A 21,006-nucleotide genomic window follows, 5' to 3' on the forward strand; every position below is an offset into this window, starting at 1 on the left:
TTGCTTGGTTTATTGCCTTGGTGGTTTCATTGTAATCCCAAAACACAATACGCTCTCACCTTGCCCACTTTGAGATTTGGGTGATTAGAAAGTGGAAGGGGAGTTGTTTACACCTTATTTTCAGTTGAAGCTAACTTAACAATAAAATTTGAAAATCAAGGGTTCTTATTACATCCTTGCATTGCATTTCATTTAGAGAGTTTTTGTTTTTTGTTTTTGAGTTTTCATTCTTTTAGATGTAGAATAGTGTTGATGAATTCTTCTAGATTTACATTTGTGTTGGAGCTAAATTCTTTCATTGTGCATGAGGGGTCGCTTTGCTTGGTTCTTTAACATGAATTTATTAATACAAGCAATAAATTAGAAATTACTTGGATGGGTTGTTGTTTCTAGATGATCTTAATTAGATATTAAAGGATGCATGTTTGTGCTGAGAGTTGAGACTATAGAGTTGGGACTTTGACTCAAGATGCTGAGTTTTGATTTAGATTTTGGAACCCAATGGATTAAACAATGGTCATATTGAACTTTGAATGGGCATGAAAGGGTGCACAGTGATAAAATCTTCTAACCAAAGCTTTTTATTTCATGTTATTTTGTAGATCTGAGAGATTTGGCCTATACTTAGGAAATACCGGAGAGGAAAGATTGGCTATCCTATGTCTCTTTTGTTGTCTCTAAGTTAGAAGATTGAAAGGCTACCTTCTGCTTTAATGAGGATTAATGTTCAAGGGTTATAGAGAGAGAGATATTGATTAATCTTGGGTACACCTGCCTAGATCTTGCAGAATTCAAAGGGGCGAAGACTATATTGTCTTGTTAATTGGTCCTTTTGGTTTGATTGGATATATTGTTTATGGTTTTTAGCTAACTCCTAGATATTTTCCACTTCCAAAAAGGTAATTTAAAACCTGTTAAATCAGGCCAACATGTTGTGCCTTATGAACCATTTATTAGAAAGTTCCTTAAGCTCATCAATTAATAAGTAGGAGATAAGTTTCCACAACAAGTCAAATTGTGATATTGCTATTAGGATTTAACAATGTAGTTTTTGAGTCAAACTTATTAACTCATGTTTCATGAGTAGATTCACAACAATCCATCTCTCACGAGAGTACATGGAATACTTAGCACTCATTGGATCTAGGTGATGCTCTTACAGGTGAAGCACCGAGACTTCCCAGGTGGTCACCTATCCTAGTAATACTCTAGCTTGAGCACGTTTAACTATGAATTTTCCTCCATGGTTAAACACACTTTGCTTGCAACCCCAGTTGCAAAACCTTCAGCAAGCATTGTGACTTATGAACCATTCATTAGAAAGCCCCTTAAGCTCATCAGTTGATCAGTAGGACATGATTTTCCACAGTAAGTCGAATCCTGATATTGCTATCTGGATTTAACTGTGTAGTTTTTGAGTCAAACTCATTGACTCATGTTTTATGAGTAGTGATTCACAACAACCCATCTCTCATTGGACTAAATGTAATACTTAGCACTCATTGGATCTAGGTGATGCTCAAATAGGTAAAGCACCGAAACTTCCCGGGTGGTCACCCATCCCAGTACTACTCCAACTTGAGCGTGCTTAACGACAAAGTTTCCTCCATGATTAAACAAACTCTACTTGCAACTCCATTTTTAAAGCCATCACCAAGTGTTGTGCCTTATGAACTATTCCTTACAAAGTCCCTTAAGCTCATCAATTGATAAGTAGGAGATAATTTTCCACAGCAAGTCAAATTGTGATATTGCTATTAGGATTTAACTGTGTAGTTTTTGAATCAAACTCATTGACTCATGTTTTATAAGTAGTGATTCACAACAATCCATCTCTCATTGGAATAAATGGAACACTTAACACTCATTGGATCTAGGTGATACTCATAGAGGTGAAGCACTTGTACTTTCTGGGTGGTCATCCATCCTAGTACTACTCCAACTCGAGCACACTTAACTACGAAGTTCCCTCCATGGTTAAATGCACTCTGCTTGCAACTCCATTTGCGAGACCTTCACCAAGCGGTTGTGCCTTATGAACCATTCACTAGAAATCCCCTTAAGCTCATCAATTGATATGTAGGAGATAATTTCCTAGAGCAAGTCAAATTGTGATATTGCTATTACCATTTTTCAAATTTTGTAACAAATGGTCTTTTCATAACAAAATAAGATGATCGATAAAGAGTTTTTCCCCAACAAATTTTGAATCGCGTTTCATGGAACATTAACTGCTTTTAACTACCAACAACTGAAATAATTATAATAACGATTAACTGAAATAATTGTAACAATGATCAACTGAAATAACTATAATAACGATTAACTGAAATAACTGGAATAATGATTAATTGAATTAACTATAACAATGATCAACTGAAATAACTATTATAATGATTGACTATCTTTCATACAAGTAAGGTAAATGCTTAGCATGAAAAGAAGGAAAACATACAAGTAATATCCAGTGAGTCTTTAGTTGGTTGTGCAAGCCTCAACTTTTGGTAAGAGGAGAAGCATTGACTTAGGCTTAACCTCCCAATCTTGGACCATACTTATTCCCACACAGTCTATTAAATTAGAAAGGCCCTCCCTACCCCGGGATTGGGCTTGGGATACTTTTAGTCCAGCCACCTGAGCATTCTGGTGTTTAGAATGTCCGCACAGTTATGGACAGACATGTTTGAATAATTGGCACCACTGACATCAAGTGATCATAGATGGAAAACATGCCTTAAAACAACCTTGGCCAAGGTTTTCTGATAGGTTCAATGATCCGATCACCACCGCTTGACTTGACAATAGGGGAACAATAAAATGGACAAGCATGAACTATTAAATGAAATTATTTTAGATTTATTGTATCATATCTGAATTTTATTTTCATGTCAATGCAGATTCCATCTCACCTCTTCATCTTTTCCATGACTATATACTTAGCGAGTCCTAAGTGCTCTGATCTCAAAGCAATTAGTTCTGTTTGTTGATTCATGAACATTATATATTTTCAGCTTATCACAATCTGTGATTTGAAAAATGTGCTCTTCAAGACTTGTAGAAAATATCATTTGATTCTAATTCTAGTGGCATAAATAAATCATTATTTCATAACATGGTTTCTTGGCTTTTATTTGCCATAAACACACTAACTTAGAGAAGGTCAATCCTATGATGTTAAGTAAAATGATTTGCATAATGTTGTAAACTGTAGCTTACTGTTGTATAATTAGAATGTAGTAACAACTGATAAAAAAACATATCGCAATACTTGGGTTTCGGTTAACAACATGACCTTATATAATATGGAAGGAAAGATGATGTCTTGTTGGATGCTTGATCTATCTGCCTCACTCTTTGCAGGAGAGGTCTTGAACTCATATACTAGTATGAAGATTGCTCATGATTTAAAACAGAACACCAATATAAACTAAGAAATTGTGGAAGGAACAATGCAATGGTTACTAATGATAACTGCAGAGATTGGTGCTAAGATAAGGTGATAAACATGGGAGTTGGGTGATTGAACATGGAAGTCGGGTGCTTGAAAATGGAAGTCGAGTGCTTGGAAATGGAAAATATGAATGTCTTCCGCCTCCCTCGAGTTCATAACATTGAGAGATAATAAGTCTCTTTGGCTTCCAAAAAGCCGTAACATAAAAGAAATGTCTTGGCTCTTGGATGCCAAATAAATGTGCCAAGTGTTCAATCGGTTTCAAGAAAGAAAAATAATAAAAGGATGGAAGAAGATTTGAAAGTTATAAATCGAAAATAATTATGGTTTAAATCTATCTACATGCACATAGATATATTTGTAAGGTGGCATCATTTTATTATAAAGAAAATAATATTATGTTGCCACTTTATTTTATATCTATGTGTACGTACATAGGTATATATTATAATAATATGGGGAAAAGATCACTCAAAACCTTTGAGGTACGCATTATACTTTAATTAAGTTAATTTATGTTTTACATTGTTTATTTAATAGCTCATACGAGTCCTTCAATTGTATCTTAAAGTTCAAGTTGCTAGGTCCTTACCAAGGCAATTTAAGGGCATACCTGTCAACCTGATAACTGGACTAAGCTAGTATCCCATTCCGTTGATCCTATTTAGCAATGCTTCCCCCTTTCATCTTCTCCTGCAAACACCCGTGCAATACTTCCAGGATAGTAACAAGTTCCATAATAATTTTTATATAAACATTTAAAAGAATTTAATTATCCATAATTCCAAAATCAAGCAACTGCTAATCATCACATGACAAACAATGGATAACGAACATCTTCATTAACAGTTAATACAACGAATATAAATAACTACTCACTTTGCATGATTATGAAAGAAAAATCCGTTCAGTCTAACGAATATGAGTAAATTTAAAATTAGGTCAAAATTTGGGATGTAACAGATTCATTCATTTTGGTGCCAGTTAGAGGCCTAATTACTAGGTGTATTGGTTGTCTATAGTACCGTAGTTTGTGATTATTAAGTGGTCTTGATCAAATTTTTTTGTTCATTTTGCATGGAATGAAAACGTACATGTATAATCTGCTCAAGTAAAGCAACATGCCGAAGGGAAATGAAGAGCAAGAGATATAACTGAAACATTGTGTATATTCACTGAAGTATCAAGTATTACATAATGTAAAGTGTATGAAAGGATGATCAAAACAAAATGCATGGCCTCACACAGGTTGTGAGCATAGCCAACCACTTACTATATATCCTAAAAATGAGCACGTGTATATAAAAATAAGGAACATATAGGGTTCTAGACATTGCTTGTGAATACCTAGAAGAATTTGACCCTTTGTCTTGACTCTACATCTCTCCAGTGTCCAAATGCTACAGAACTTGCATGGCTGTCAGAAGAGAAAGGGGGGGGTTAGATCTGGAAAGATCTAAGCAATGCCTGATATCATACAAGTTGATCCTACAGTCATGCACATAGATATTCATTTCTACAGCATACAATATCCAATTGGCTGTACCCAAGACAAGTGCAAAATGATCAAAGGAACTATGCAAAAGGAGAAAGAAATACCATGTTTTAATCTAACAATGTTTGTTCCATGTGAAGTTAAAAGATGCTGATTATTTCTTTCTAATGCAATAAATGCCCTCACCCAGAATATCCAGCAAGTTAGGAGGGTAGCTCTTTTGAGCTCTCTTTCGTGTTGGAATATTCTGGGTTAAAACTCTTACATGAAAGTTACCAGCATGACTCCAGCACTAAGGAGTTTCACTGTTGCAGGTTTCAAGATGATCACACTGGAGGCAAAGCAACAGGCTAAGGAGATCACTGTTATAGCGAGCAATTGTTTCATCATGCATTGCAGAAGTACTGCACTATCAAAAACAGAGCTATAGGAGCAATCTCATGTTACAGAAAGAAAGGAGCCAAGGCAAATCTGACATCAAGATATGCATCTCAAGCCAAGGTACATGAGCATATCTATCTTATTAAATGACTGAAGTTATGCTATAAAAGGTGGATCAGCATGCTTAGTGTTTTCAGTCAAGTGCGAGTGAAATAACATGATGATTCATAGAAACTCAAGCATGTCAAATAAATGGATCAGCCACCATGTGCCATGCATTTCATATTGCATAGGCAAGAGTATTAAGACAACATGAATACATGGTTCCGTAAGTACAAAGAATCAAAGAGAGGAGGAACAAATGATGCTTCTTTTTCAGCCCAACATAGGTAGATCAGCCACCATGATGCCTTGTGATCATCATGCACATTATTAGGAGCAAGCATTACATATGCATAAGTCCCATTGAGTATGCATCCATGAAGGTTCCAAATTTGAAAATATACACATGATTCCGTGATCATAAAATGCACATACACATGGTGTCATGCTCATAGATACATCAACGACAATGTGGAGCAAAGAATGGATAGGTTGTAATCAGCATGCATCTAATGTATGAAATAATGCTAGATGCTGCAATACATATTCAAAAACATGTGCATGGCCCTGTAGTAGCAGCCACATGAGCATTTGGCATGCAAGTATACAAATGCTAAACCGAAAAAATTCACCAAGTTTCAGCATGCCTATGAGAGCAAGAATGGAAATTGATGCTCTTCAATGGATCATGGAGCAATGAAAATCCAATCAGCATTTACATAGCATAGCATCAAATGGAAACATGTTCATTGTTTTAGATATATCAAATGCTAGATCAAGAGTTTCAACATGAATGCAAATACTTAGTGCTGAAAATGATGCTCATATAAGCAGCATATATAATGGATCTCCATATGTACAGCAGCAAAATTGAACGAAAAGAAAATTACATATGCATCTCCAACAATGAAGCAAGTACATGCATCCAAACAAGTGATGTATATTTAAGAGGAAAAAACAATTCAAATACATTAAAATCAGAAATCCCACTTATGCATGTAATGCCACTCTCCATTGCCTTTAAGAGGGAGCAAAAGAATCACAATAAAGTGTGCATCTACAGCCATAGCATATTGGGGCTGCACTATCGCATAAAAAATGATGCAATCTAACTATGCACATGGAGCCCAATCAGCTCTTGCATCAGTATGCAAAACAAGAGAGCAAAAATATGCAGCAAATCAGATTTTAAACATGAAGAAAATAAAGAGCAAACAACACCAAGAGATCAGGCTTTCTACTTATTGAAATATAGCCAATGGTCAAATGGAATGATGTAGTAGAATACCAAATGGAGTGAGGCCTCTAAATGTATCAAATGACATGATTCACAACAACAAATACAAGCCATTCAAGCATGCAGCCATGGCCTACATAGAGGAGAGTAAACGTGGCAAAAAAACATTTAAAACAATGGATACATTTGCATATGCAACCCTGCAAATGATCAAACCCTCATTGCAAGAATAGAGAAGTCAAGTGCAGGCATAGAATGAACAACCAAATTTACCAAGTATATCAGCAAAGAGCATGAAGAAAAATGACCCAAATAGCAAGAAACATTCATGGAAATGAAATGATCAAATGCAAATAGGTGGCTGCATATTTCTCAAACCAAAATGATCCATGTGAAGGGAAATGTAAGTAAATATCTACCTTGCATATGAAGTCTTCTGTTTCCAAGTTCATGAACCTTCAAAATTGATCCAAGTGCTGCAAAAAATGACAACTTTCTTCCAAAAATCTCAGAGTTCCAACATGCATCACGCTAGGGCATCCTTTTTGGGCATTTCAAGACTTTTCCTTGCTTTAGCGTGGAGTTTTATGAAGGCTCTTTTTTTTAACTAAAAGAAAGGATGCATTAATATTTAAAAGGTTTGTGAGTATTGTTTTAAATATTTGGAGGTGGGCAGCCTTTTAATGTTGTATGGGGAAATATGTATATACTGGGGGAGAAATTTATTTTTCCTAAGTGTGAGAAGGTGTTGGAAATATAAGAGGAGTAACTGAGAGGGGAGGGGTGAATCGGTTACCACAAAAACAAATCCAAGATCCCTTAAGATGTCAATACAATTAAAGACCAAACTCTGCTAAAGCTGAAATACTGTTGTAACTTGGTTAACACAAGAACACTCGGTTAACACTAAGAATTACTGTCACTCGGCAAACACTGAAATAATTGCTTCTTAAGATGTTTAATGTGATTAACCTTAATTAACTTAGTTGCAGAATCATAAAGCAAATAACATGAACACAAGAGATACCAAGATTGAATGTGGAAACCCAATTTGGGAAAAACAACACCAATTGCAACTAGTTACTGTTTTTCACTCTTCTAAAGTGAGCCTTGTTAGGAGCCAACCTTGTCAAAGGTTACAAAACACACTATTGGGTGTAATTCTGTTAAAGGATTTAGTTCACCCTGTTAGGAGTGGTCTTGTTAGAGGTCTTTAGACACTTCAATCTAGAAATGCCACTTTGTTAAAGGATTTGGCAGATAGTTGTTAAGCTAACTCTGTTACGAGATTTGATTCACTGCTACAATTATTAGAAAGTAACAATGATATTGTTAGTGTAGTTTTTTATTTTTCCTATTTTGCTAGGTTTTTCCTATATTTTTAATAATCTCGCTTAGGTTAATAAAGCATGTCTTATTAGATGAATGGTTGTGAGGTGTCACCTTCCTACATATGAGCATCCATTAGCTATCTTGGGAAGATACTTTGCTATCTTTAGTCCAATAGATGGTTGCTCCTCATTGGTTGGTGTTGCCACCTCCTCCCTCTTCCTAGCCTATATAAGCATGCTACCTGGCTTGTATTTGCATCTCTTGTTTTTGCATCCTCTTAATGCTATTTTGCTTTGAGCATTTGCATTACTCTCTTGGAGACTAACTCTATGATGCTATTTTGAGATATCCCTTGCAGGATTATACCTTCTTCTCAACACCTAAAATCTAACTATTTCATAGGTTGGGCATTTCATCAGGAAAATAACAGACAAACTTGAAATCACTAATAAAATCCAAACGGATATCAAGTCAATGTTATTGATATTAAACTTTAACTCTGCTATGGAAAGAAACCTTTGATTATGGCAAATGATTTACTAACCGTTTGCACAATATTTATTCATTCTTCAATAATAAAACCAGACGTTATATTGAAGAGAACATGGATTAAACTATTGTGAACCTGATCCATGACAGATTCCCATGAGTCGATAGAAGCCGATAATGTTCAGACCCCGCGGGAAGATAATCTGCTGCTCCAACTGAAAATGCGACTCAATAATCCCGGATCTGCGTATCGCGTGGTCCTTGATTAAAAATGTTTGTGAGGCGATTCCACCGTTATTGTCTCCTCCAGTTGATCTGCGGACCTCGCGCCCTATTCTGATCATGCGCGGCTCTATTGTTATCGGTGCCTACTGATCCCGTCTGAACACCCGTGCTGGAATCTGCCGCTGGGGTTTGTAATGTCGGGATGGAAGTGGTTCGATCTTAAACTGCCGCCCCTTTTTATCTTGGAGTACTGCTGACGGATGAAGCCCTTATCTTTGTGATCAGGGGTTAGGGGATCTGTGGATCCGAATTTCCTTTCTCAGTTTTGTCCGAAAATGCTCGCTGTAGGACAGTCGGGTCTTCAGAAAGTCGGCTGCTGATGATAACCCCAGCTCCTCCGGCCGGCTCCTCCTGTTGCCAACTAGTTTTATTCACAAATATCGTTGTTGCTTTCGGTGTCAAGTTCGCCAGTCCTCAAACTTCAAGACATCACGTAAATGCAAATAATTCACAACACGAAACGGCTGAAGACCATCTCCAATGTGCAACCCTTCGGGGGAATATTTCACCTCCTCAGTTATGCGGATCCAGGGGAGTTTTCGTTCCCAAAGACCTTAAAGGAATTTGCAGACTTATGACCACAAATTGCCTCAATTGAAATAGAAATCGAATCCTCAAAATCGCTTGTTCCAAATGGGAGCCCTATGTCTTCTATTTATTCCCTTCGCTGAGAAGTTTCTGGAAGTTTTCCGGAATCATCTTTTATGATATAAAACTTTATAAAATTAAATAAATAACTTGATAAAGTTGGAGTACAACCTTTATTTAATATTAGGACGAGTAGGCCCCACTTACTCAATTGTAATTATCGGAAGACAAAAATGACCCTCTTCCCATAATCATTTGCCTACGAGAGTCGATGATAGGCAAATCCCCTGTAAAGTTATGTTGTTTAAAAAAGGGACATGACAGTCCGCCCTTCCTGAAATTGCTTGCCCTCAAGCAATCTCAGAGCTGGATGCTGCAAAATGGTCTCATTCTCCCAAGTAGCATCTTCGACTGGTAGATCCTTCCATTTAGCCAAATATTCTCTGATTACTCTTCTGCGGAGCTATTTTTCTCTGCTTTCTAAAATGAATTCCGGTACTAGGATCAGTTTCCCTTCATCATCCAAAGGCGGTAATACTGCAGAAGGTATTACATTCTGTCCCAACGCCTTTTTGAGGCGTGATACATGAAACACATTATATACTTTGCTATCTGCTGGTAGCTCAAGTTCATAAGCCAATTCCCCTATTCGCCTGGTGATCCTGAAAGGTCCATAATACCTAGGCTTAAGCTTTTCTGACCCACTCTTTTTGAGAGTAGATTGTCGAAATGGCCGAAGCATTAAATAAACCATGTCGCCCACCTCAAAGCTCCTCTCCGTCCTCTTTTGATCTGCATATTGCTTATACTGATTCTGTGCCCGAGCGATGTTATCACGTAGAGAGCTAATAATATCTTTACTTTCTTGCATCAAATCCCCAGCACGTGGAACCCGAACATCTCCCATCAATAAGTCAATGAAACTGGGTGTATCATAGCCATATAATGCTCGAAAAGGTGTCATCTGGATAGACATGTGGAAAGTGGTGTTATAGCAATACTCACACAAATAAATCCATCTTACCCAAGTCTTCTGCTGATCAGCCACAATTCCTCAAGTAACCTTCCACCCATTTGTTTACTATCTCTGTTTGTCCATCGGTTTGTGGATGATAACTGGTACTGGGTGTGAGCTCAGTGTCACATAATCGGAACACCTCTTGCCAAAAATGACTCAAGAATCTACTATCCTTGTCACTGACAATACTGCGGGGTATCCCATGCAACTTGAAAATCTCTCTGAAAAATACCTCGGCTACCTGAACTACGGTATAGGTAGTGGTGATGGGAAAGAAATGAGCGTATTTCGTTAGTCTATCTACCACTACATAAATGCAATCACGACCCTGAGCCTTGGGCAACCCGGTAATGAAATCCATGGATATGCATTCCCACTTCTGAGCTGGAATAGGAAGTGGCTGTAGGAGTCCTGTGGGGAAGGTGTGTTCTTGCTTATTCTGCTGACACACAGGACACTCACGGACATACCGCAATACATCTGTCTTGAGTCCCTTCCAAGTGAATCTTTCTCGTACCTGTCTATATGTTTTAAAGTATCCGGGGTGACCAGCTATAGGTGAATCATGAAGAGCTCGCATAATGAACTGCTTCACCTTCGATCCTGGGACTAAAAATATCCTGCTCTTGTAAATAATCAATTCATCCACAAGTGTATACCTAGTATCAACAAGTGTCCCATCAACTATCCTAGATGCCCATGGATCTCTGGCATATTCTGCAATAATCAAATGCTTCCAGTCCTTAGAGATCTCAATCATCAAACTAAGATGTGGTCTGCGTGACAAGGCATCTGCTACCACATTCTGTGTGCCCTTAACATAAGATATATCAAAGTCATATGCCTGTAACTTACTGACCCATTTCTGCTACCTATCATTGAGATCCCTTTGCCCAAGGAAATGTCTTAAACTGTTGTGGTCAGTTTTTATGCAAAATTTGCCACCTACTAAGTACTGCCTGAACTTAGCTAATGCATGCATGATAGCTAACATCTCTTTGTCATAAATGCTGAATGATCTCTCTGGCCCACGGAGTTTCCTGCTTTCATATGCAATTGGGTGTTTATCCTGCATCAAAACAGCCCCAATACCATCTCCTGAGGCATCACACTGAAGTTCAAATGGTTTCGAGAAATCAGGCAATGCTAGTACCGGACATGAAGTCATGATCTCCTTGAATCTGTCAAAACAAGCCTGTGCCTTTGCTGTCCAAACGAAAGCTCCCTTTTTAAGCAAATCTGTTATAGGAGCCGCGTGTCGTGAATACCCGCAAACAAATCTGCGGCAGAAGCCACATAAACCAAGGAATCCTCTTAACTGAGTTAGGTTCTCAAGAGTAGGCCACTCCACAATAGCACGAATCTTATCAGGATCCATCCGTACTCCTTCTCGGCTGATAATATGACCTAAGTATAACAACTCAATCATTCCCAAATCGCATTTGGACTCTTTGGCATACAAGGACTCTTCTTGCAAGGTCTTCAATACTGTTTCTAGATGCGCCATGTGCTCCTGCCATGTTCGACTGTATACCAAGATATCATCAAAGAATACCAACACGAATTTTCTCAGCTGATGATGGAAGACCTTATTCATGGTGGACTGGAAAGTGGCTGGTGCATTGGTCAATCCGAATGGCATTACTACAAACTCAAAATGCCCACAGTGACACCTGAATGCAGTCTTCTCAATGTCCGATTCTCTGACTCTAATCTGGTGGTAACCTAATCTCAAATCAATCTTACTAAAGTAGCATGCCCCATGCTGTTCATCTATTAGCTCATCAATCCGTGGAATAGGATATCTATTCTTAATGGTTTTCTTATTCAGCATCCTGTAATCTATACACATCCGTAACGAACCATCTTTCTTCTTAACCAAAACTACTGAAGAAGCAAAAGGAGACTTACTAGGTCTGATGTGTCCCATCGCGAGAAGCTCCTTGATGGTTTTTTCTATTTCATCTTTGAGCCTTTTTGGATGCCTGTATGGAGTGATCATGACTGGTTTAGCACCTTCTTCTAATTCGATGATGTGCTCAATCCCTCTATCAGGTGGTGTACCAGGTGGAATATCGCTGAATACCTTACTATACTTTTCCCTCAATATCTGTATGTCAGGATGATATTCTGTCTTTTGTTGTTCCTCCTGTGTAGGCATGAGGGTACACATGGCTGCCCATTCAAGATCCTCATGTCTCACCAATCTTTCCAATCGTCTAAGAGAAATTGTTCGGATGTCACTATTTCGAATAGCTCTCAACACATGCTGCCTCCCATCTACTTCGAACTTGATCTCCATGTCCTTGAGTCGAAAAGTAACCTCACCCAATAAACGTAACCATGTCATCCCTAAAACGATATCCAAGTCACCCATATTGACCACGTGGTAATCTGCTTTGAACTCATAATTATTCAGGCGTAAAGGCATGTCTCTGACTATCCTGTTACACTTAAGAGTGTATCCATCAGCAACCTGTACTCGAAGACCTTCGAATTCTTCTGTCTTAATACCACGACGCTCAACCAATCGTGCATCAATGAAGTTATGTGTAGCTCCGATATCAACCAATGTAATCACCTTCTGTCCTACTAGAACACCACGTAATCTGAAAGATCCTTCCTGTTGAATGCTAGACAAACGCCCTTGCTGTAGGTGCAATTCAGGTTCTTCTTTTTGTTCTGACTTTCCTGTCTCTTCCTCAGATTCTGAACCAGTGTGTTCATCCTCTTTTGCCGCACTGTCGGAATCCGATCCTTCGTAATATGCCCACATAACCCTATTGGCTTTTCCTTTTGGTCGCAAGGGACAATCATGATCCCTGTCATATGGACCTTTGCAATAGAAGCATAATTTCTTCCTTCGTAAGTCATTTAATGCCTCTGTATCTAGGGGTGTGGTAGATTTCCCTTTGGTTTCAATGCTCTTCCCTTTATTTTTATCAAACTTCCTATTGTCTCTGAAAGAGGTAGTACTCCTGGGAGTGAACCTGCTAGAAGGGGCTGTTAGCTCCATACTTCGTGCTTTCCTCATGGCTTCCTGCAGTGTTGGTGGGTCAAATGCCTTAATCCATCCCTTGAGGGGTTCAGACAAACCTTCTGTAAATAAGATAACTAACCTCCTTTCCGATACATCTGGTACCATGACTGACAACCTCTGAAATTCACTAATATAAACCTCCAAATTGCAAGTTTGTCTTAACTATGCAAGGTCGCGAAAATAAATTTCTGGATCCTTCTTATCAAAACGTTCAACCAATCTATCCACAAAGTCCTGATACGTTGTTACCTGATTGTGTTGCAAAGTGACCATTCCATGTGACCACCAGTCATGAGCTACGCCTTCCAGATGCAAGGTAGCATATCTGATGGCATCTATTTCAGACATAGGCCGTAATGCTAGGAAGGTGTCCAACTTATGAATCCAAGCTTGCGCTGTCATCTGACCACTCCCATCGAAAAAAGTTAAAGTAAGTTTACTGACAGCTCGCTGTAACTCATTATCATGACCTCCTCTAGGTCTCCTATTCTGGCGGCTATTCCTCATATGTTCTCTTCTTTGGTTTAGATATCGATCAAAGTTCAATAATTCACGCACATGCGGGGGTAATGCCTGCCATTCTGCAGTAGCAGCCCTAAGATCATCCTGGAAATCTTCCGGTACATCGTCTTCTCCCATCTCCTGAGCCTCTTCCCTTAGGAAGGTGGGACGAGTAGGCCTATTTGCTGTCCATGATCTGCGCCTAGGAGCACCCTGTGATCCTGCCACACTCCTATCATCGTGATCAGATGTGCCTCTTCCTTGATCCTGAATCCTGGGCTGAATAACTCTTTCCATTAAGGTAGTCAAAGCTTGTAGTGTCTGAGCTATTTCTTGTTGTCCGGTAGTCATGATTCTGTAAAATTCTCTGGTTTCATCATCATCGACTCTGGGAAATCTTGGTGGACTCTGTGTTTGTCTTTCACCCATATCTCCGTCCTTAAATATGGTTCTCTTGCGAATATAACACTGGGAATATGGTTGCATAAAAGTACTCTTACCCAATCAGGATGGCAGGACTACTGCTCTGATACCACTGAGATATCCCTTGCAGGATTATACCTTCTTCTCAACACCTAAAATCTAACTATTTCATAGGTTGGGCATTTCGTCAAGCAAATAACAGACAAACTTGAAATCACTAATAAAATCCAAACGGATATCAAGTCAATGTTATTGATATTAAACTTTAACTCTGCTATGGAAAGAAACCTTTGATTATGGAAAATGATTTACTAACCGTTTGCACAATATTTATTCATTCTTCAATAATAAAACCAGACGTTATATTGAAGAGAACATGGATTAAACTATTGTGAACCTGATCCATGACAGATTCCCATGAGTCGATAGAAGCCGATAATGTTCAGACCCCGCGGGAAGATAATCTGCTGCTCCAACTGAAAATGCGACTCAATAATCCCGGATCTGCGTATCGCGTGGTCCTTGATTAAAAATGTTTGTGAGGCGATTCCACCGTTATTGTCTCCTCCAGTTGATCTGCGGACCTCGCGCCCTATTCTGATCATGTGCGGCTCTGTTGTTATCGGTGCCTACTGATCCCGTCTGAACACCCGTGCTGGAATCTGCCGCTGGGGTTTGTAATGTCGAGATGGAAGTGGTTCGATCTTAAACTGCCGCCCCTTTTTACCTTGGAGTACTGCTGACGGATGAAGCCCTTATCTTTGTGATCAGGGGTTAGGGGATCTGTGGATCCGAATTTCCTTTCTCAGTTTTGTCCGAAAATGCTCGCTGTAGGACAGTCGGGTCCTCAGAAAGTCGGCTGCTGATGATAACCCCAGCTCCTCCGGCCGGCTCCTCCTGTTGCCAACTAGTTTTATTCACAAATATCGCTGTTGCTTTCGGTGTCAAGTTCGTCAGTCCTCAAACTTCAAGACATCACGTAAATGCAAATAATTCACAACATGAAACGGCTGAAGACCATCTCCAATGTGCAACCCTTCGGGGGAATATTTCACCTCCTCAGTTATGCGGATCCAGGGGAGTTTCCGTTCCCAAAGACCTTAAAGGAATTTGCAGACTTATGACCACAAATTGCCTCAATTGAAATAGAAATCGAATCCTCAAAATCGCTTGTTCCAAATGGGAGCCCTATGTCTTCTATTTATTCCCTTCGCTGAGAAGTTTCTGGAAGTTTTCCGGAATCATCTTTTATGATATAAAACTTTATAAAATTAAATAAATAACTTGATAAAGTTGGAGTACAACCTTTATTTAATATTAGGACGAGTAGGCCCCACTTACTCAATTGTAATTATCGGAAGACAAAAATGACCCTCTTCCCATAATCATTTGCCTACGAGAGTCGATGATAGGCAAATCCCCTGTAAAGTTATGTTGTTTAAAAAAGGGACATGACATATTTTGATTTTGTATCATTTGCATTCATAGTTTAGATATTTATTCTTTGCACTAGTTTTCTGGGTTATTAATCTTATCAGATTCTAACATGGTATCAGAGCTTTTCTATGTGCAAGAGTAGATTTTAGTTTCTTTATTGGAGAGATTCGGGGGGGGGGGGCTAATAAACTTTATTGTAGTTTTTTGAAAAACGAAGTATGCTCTTCTCTTGCATTTTTGGATGATCTTGAGAATCATAAAAGTTTTGACAAAAACGGTTTTTCTCTGGGGTTTCAATTTCAAATCTGACAACCAACTTGCATATTTGGAGTTTTCAATCAATATTGCAGGTTCCAGCATGCCATTGATGGACTTAGGAAGCTGATCCAGTATTTGCATGTCATATTTTGGTTGCTGGGGTCGTTTTTTGATTTTTGGAGCCGTTTTTTACTGTTAAAGGCGTCTAATTTATACTACAGCAGCATCTTCTATACATCAACAAGAAAAACGCTTTCTGGGTTTTGTTCGCAGCCCCAAAAAACCATTTGGGTATCTTTTAGATTTTGCATGCAAGCTGTATATTTTGCAGAATCGAGCATGAAAGGCTACGACCATACCCCTCTCCGCTGGCAATCGCAGATTTGAATGCAATTTTCAAATGTCTCGTTCTTACTCATACAGACTCCGATTTTGATGATTCTTGTTATGAACTTGGCTATTTTTTTGTGCTCTATCCACTAGTGGAGTTGTTTTTTGATTTTCATGCATTAATTCTTCAGAAATTGCAGATTCTTGGCCGTGACTGTGCACAGTTCTCGTTTTGAAAACTTCGGAGGATCATAACTTTCTCATACGACCTCGTATCGAGGCGATTCTTTTTTTGAAAGTGCATGATTTTTCGAGTAGATCACAGTGGTGCTATTTGTTTTCTTGATTATTGTGCCTAAATTTTACTTTCAACATATGCTCTTCATGAGAGTTTGTAATGCATAGAAATCAAGACCACTAAGTATTTCTTTCTAGTGGTAGTTGTAAACGCACTAAAATAAAGTGCCAAATCATATTTCTTTGGGGGGGGGGGAGGGGCATTGTCGTGGCTGGGTTCTCTTCTTTTTAGCATTTATTTGCATTTCTTCATCATGGATCAAACAAATATGCCTATCCTAACTCCATACAATTACTTTGAGTGGAAATCACGCATGACAATTCACTTAAGGAAAGTTGGATTAAATAGGATAACTATGGAACTTGAAACTGAACCTGCTAAAGATGAAGACAAGCCTAAGTGGTTTAACAAATGTGATGAGGCATATGGAACATTGTGTTTGTCTGTTTCTCCTGACTTACTATTTCACATTGAGTCTTTGGATACACCAAATGAAGTATGGACAAAGCTAGAAACACTATTTGGCACACAAGATTCAATGAGGGGTCATATGTTGGGAAATGAATTAATTAGTTTGAGTCCAGGCAATTTCAACACAATTCAAGATTTCTTCACCAAATTGAAATCACTAAGGCTGCAATTAAAACAATGTGGAATTGAAAAGAAAGATGAACAACTGATTCTTAGTATTCTCTCTAAGCTAAGTTCAGAATATTTTGTGTTTGTCTCTACCTTCTATGCTACTAAGGGTGCACTTGGTACTCAATTCACCATGCTATCTCTAGATGATTTTGCTGTCAATCTCACTTGAGAACAGGACAAGCTAATCCAAATGGGCACTCTTAAGTCCTCTAAGTCACATGCCTTAGCAACCAACCAAGGCACAAAAGAACAAAAAGGACAAAGTAGTAACAACAATAGTAAGGATGAGAAACAAAATAATAGTGAAGAAAAGAAGGATCAAATACCAATTGCTTCAAAAGCAACTATTGATACCTTATCCTCTAAGGGCAATAAGCCTAAGAAAGAAAAGGTTAAATGTGCCTATTGTAAAAGACCCGATCATGATGAACATAAATGTTTGAAGAAACAAATTGATCACTTGACATACATTTTTGAGAAGAATAATATTAGTGTTCCTGAGTCTATCAAACAAAGTTCTAATGAAGAGTCTAACAAGGCAAAAGAAAACAACAAAGGGAAAGGAAAGGGCAAGGCTCTTGTTGCAGTTGCTTCCTCACCATCCACTTGGGTTCTTGATTTGGGTGCTTCGCACCATATGGCTTCATCTAAGGAAGAACTTGCATCCTTGGAGCCATGTACTATGCCTTCTATTTTGATGGGTGATGACACTCCTATTGAGGTGTGTGGGAGAGGGTCTGTTGATGTGGGGGATGGCACATTCCATGATGTTCCTTGTGTACCCTCATTGTCAACTAATCTCCTATCGGTATACCATATCACTCACACAAGTTTAGGCAAGTAGGTTGAGTTCACTCCTAGTTCAGTGGAGATATGTGAGTTGCACAATGATTCTACAGTTGCAGTTGGGAGAGCAGATCATCAATCACGACTCTATATGTTTTCTCACTTTTTTCCTGATCCTCCTTTGACTGTTTCACTCACTCACTCTAATGATGTGAGCAGATTATGGGATGAGCAGTTTGGCCATCTTAACTTCCACTCCTTGCATCAGCTTAACCATTAGAGCATGGTCACAGGGTTGCCTTCTACTTTGACATTGGAGTCACTTGGAATACATGATAGATCTTCTAATGGGTCAGATTTACTTGAGCAGTCTTCTACCTCCACTTCTGATGCAGAGAGTGATTCAGAAGACTCACCTCCTTCCTCTCCTAGTCATCATTTACAGGTTGATGATTCTCCTCTAAATTCTCCATCTTCTGATCCACTTTGGGCTAGACAAACCTTGTAGTTTGCAGGTGATTGGGTTGGAGATCCATCAGACACCAAGCAGACTCGTTCACAATTCCAGGATGCTCTACATATCTTCATTGCTACTGCCTCAAATCCACAGTCCTTTCATGAGGCTTTTGGTATTTCTGAGTGGGATACAACTATGCAGGAAGAGTATAGTTCCTTGATGAGTAACCACACTTGGGATCTTGTCCATTTTCCTAAGGGAAGAAAACTTGTTCAATGTAAGTGGATCTACTGGACAAAATTTGCAAGCTTTGCTGGGGGTGCGGGATGCGTCATCTTTTGGGAGGGCCTCTTCCTCTCACTTGGAGTCCTAATTTTCTTTGGGGAGTCTCTTTTCTCTCTCTTTTGGAGGAATTTTATGTACATGGGTACCTCATCAGGCTTGACTTGCCGGGACCCATTTCTACATCCACCTAAGCTTTGCTTATGGGGGGGTGTTAGTGTAGTTTTTTATTTTTCCTATTTTGCTAGGTTTTTCCTACATTTTTGATAATCTCGCTTAGGTTAATAAAGCATGTCTTATTAGGTGAATGGTTGTGAGGTGTCACCTTCCTACATATGAGCATCCATTAGCTATCTTGGGAAGATACTTTGCTATCTTTAGTCCAATAGATAGTTGCTCCTCATTGGTTGGTGTTGCCACCTCCTCCCTCTTCCTAGCCTATATAAGCATGCTACCTAACTTGTATTTGCATCTCTTGTTTTTGCATCCTCTTAATGCTATTTTGCTTCCAGCATTTGCATTACTCTCTTGGAGACTTAACTCTATGATGCTATTTTGATTTTGTATCATTTGCATTCATAGTTTAGATATTTATTCTTTGCACTAGTTTTCTGGGTTATTAATCTTATCAGATTCTAATAGATATGACCTGATTGCTAATGCAACTGTATTTGCTGATTTTAGATCTTTGTTCTAGCTTGAATACTTGATCCTTCTTGATCAAAATGTTTTTTGCAACTTGGTCAACTCGAATACTCTGATATCCTTCCAATTCGCTTCCTTGATTTATCTTTTCATTCCCATGCTTCTTCTTCTATTCAATCCTCAACTTGACCTTATACATTTTACCTTGTCAAGTCAGCTTAAATACAATTTCAAACAAATGAAATTCATCCCATGAGTCGGCTAAACTAACGAACAAAACTGGTACAGGAAAGTCCTTTGTTAGTCGACCCAACTTGGTCAACACTAACTTAGAAACGACTTTCCTTCAGACTTCCTTTGGTAACTGAGTGAGCTCGGTTAACAGTGGTTGCATGCCAAGTTTTCTTTGATAATCGAGTGAGTTTGGTAAACACTGCCTTCTTGCAAACTCCCTTTGGTGACCAAGTGAGTTTGGTTAACACTGGCTCTGAACTTGGTTAACATTGAAATGCTCGTCATACACTGGAACGTCCTTTGACTCCCAAGTGAGTGTGGTAGACACTGATTGCTCGGTATATACTTGACATTTGTGTAACATCAAAGAAAACATACGATTGAATGATTGTATCCAACAAAAGGGGGTGTTTATGTATGCAAAGTGGGTATTGATAACTATCAAAGCCTAAGTATGTAAGAAGGGGTATTTTATTTTTCCATGGAGTTATAAGGGAATTTTACGTTTGAAATGTAATTAAATCATATGTATAAGGGGGCCTTTTTTATTTTTGCATCCGCATTTAATGTAAATATTTAAATGGATGATATTTTTATAAATCATTCCATTTGAATGTAATTATAAAATGCAAGATTTGAGGAGATAATTGGATTTAATTACGCACAAGTCATGGATTTGGAGGATTGATTTTGTTGAAGGATTTTCAAAATATATATTTCCCATGTTGCATACACCTACCAACCAAATTTGGGAAAATGTCAGATTTCAGATTTCAGCATATTCCATGGAGATGCCAGATTTCACCTATTTATACCCTCGTCTTTGGTGTTTTTTAGTTAGTTCTTGCATTCTACCTCCTTGGAGTTGGCTATTTCTCCTTGGAGAGTTAGTATTGTGTGTATCTCAAGTCCTATTTTGCGATGCAGTTTTTGAGCATTTGTCCTTTTGAATATGATATGACAGTATTCTTCTTTGGTCCTATTTTCTACTTGTCATTGTCTTCGAAGTGTTGTTAACAAGTTAGTGTGATCTTTAATAAATCCTTGGTTCAAAGGTTAATGTTTATGAGGCATATGGGAGGTAGTTTCATGAAATAAGTTAGTGCAATTTGTGTGTAATCAAGTTTAGAAGTCGTGAACATGGTTTCTTTCTTCTAAACATCTGCACCTTGTTAGATTTTATGCACCTAAAGCTAGCAAGATCTTTCTATGATCAAACTATTATATTCATTTCCAGTTGTGGGTTTTCTATTCAAGGCTGAATCGCCCTCATAATTTTGGTGAATCACATTCAT

The 21,006-nt window shown here is 38.4% G+C and overlaps 1 protein-coding gene and 1 long non-coding RNA gene across 18 annotated transcripts in view; one reads left to right on the plus strand and one right to left on the minus strand.

Annotated features, from left to right (window-relative positions):
* LOC149579685 (uncharacterized) overlaps positions 1–21,006 on the plus strand; it is a 54,277-nt gene that overhangs the window by 13,334 nt on the left and 19,937 nt on the right. The window lies entirely within an intron of this gene.
* Positions 4,603–21,006, minus strand: part of LOC149579686 (uncharacterized) — a 37,900-nt gene continuing 21,496 nt past the window's right edge. Inside the window, exon 2 of the long non-coding RNA XR_016352675.1 lies at positions 4,603–4,868. This is a non-coding gene — a long non-coding RNA (uncharacterized LOC149579686). The remainder of the gene's footprint in view (positions 4,869–21,006) is intronic.

Source organism: Cupressus sempervirens, chromosome 1 (genome assembly GCF_028749045.1).
Source record: "Cupressus sempervirens isolate cs-2001-9-10 chromosome 1, ASM2874904v1, whole genome shotgun sequence".
Classification (NCBI taxonomy): domain Eukaryota; kingdom Viridiplantae; phylum Streptophyta; class Pinopsida; order Cupressales; family Cupressaceae; genus Cupressus; species Cupressus sempervirens.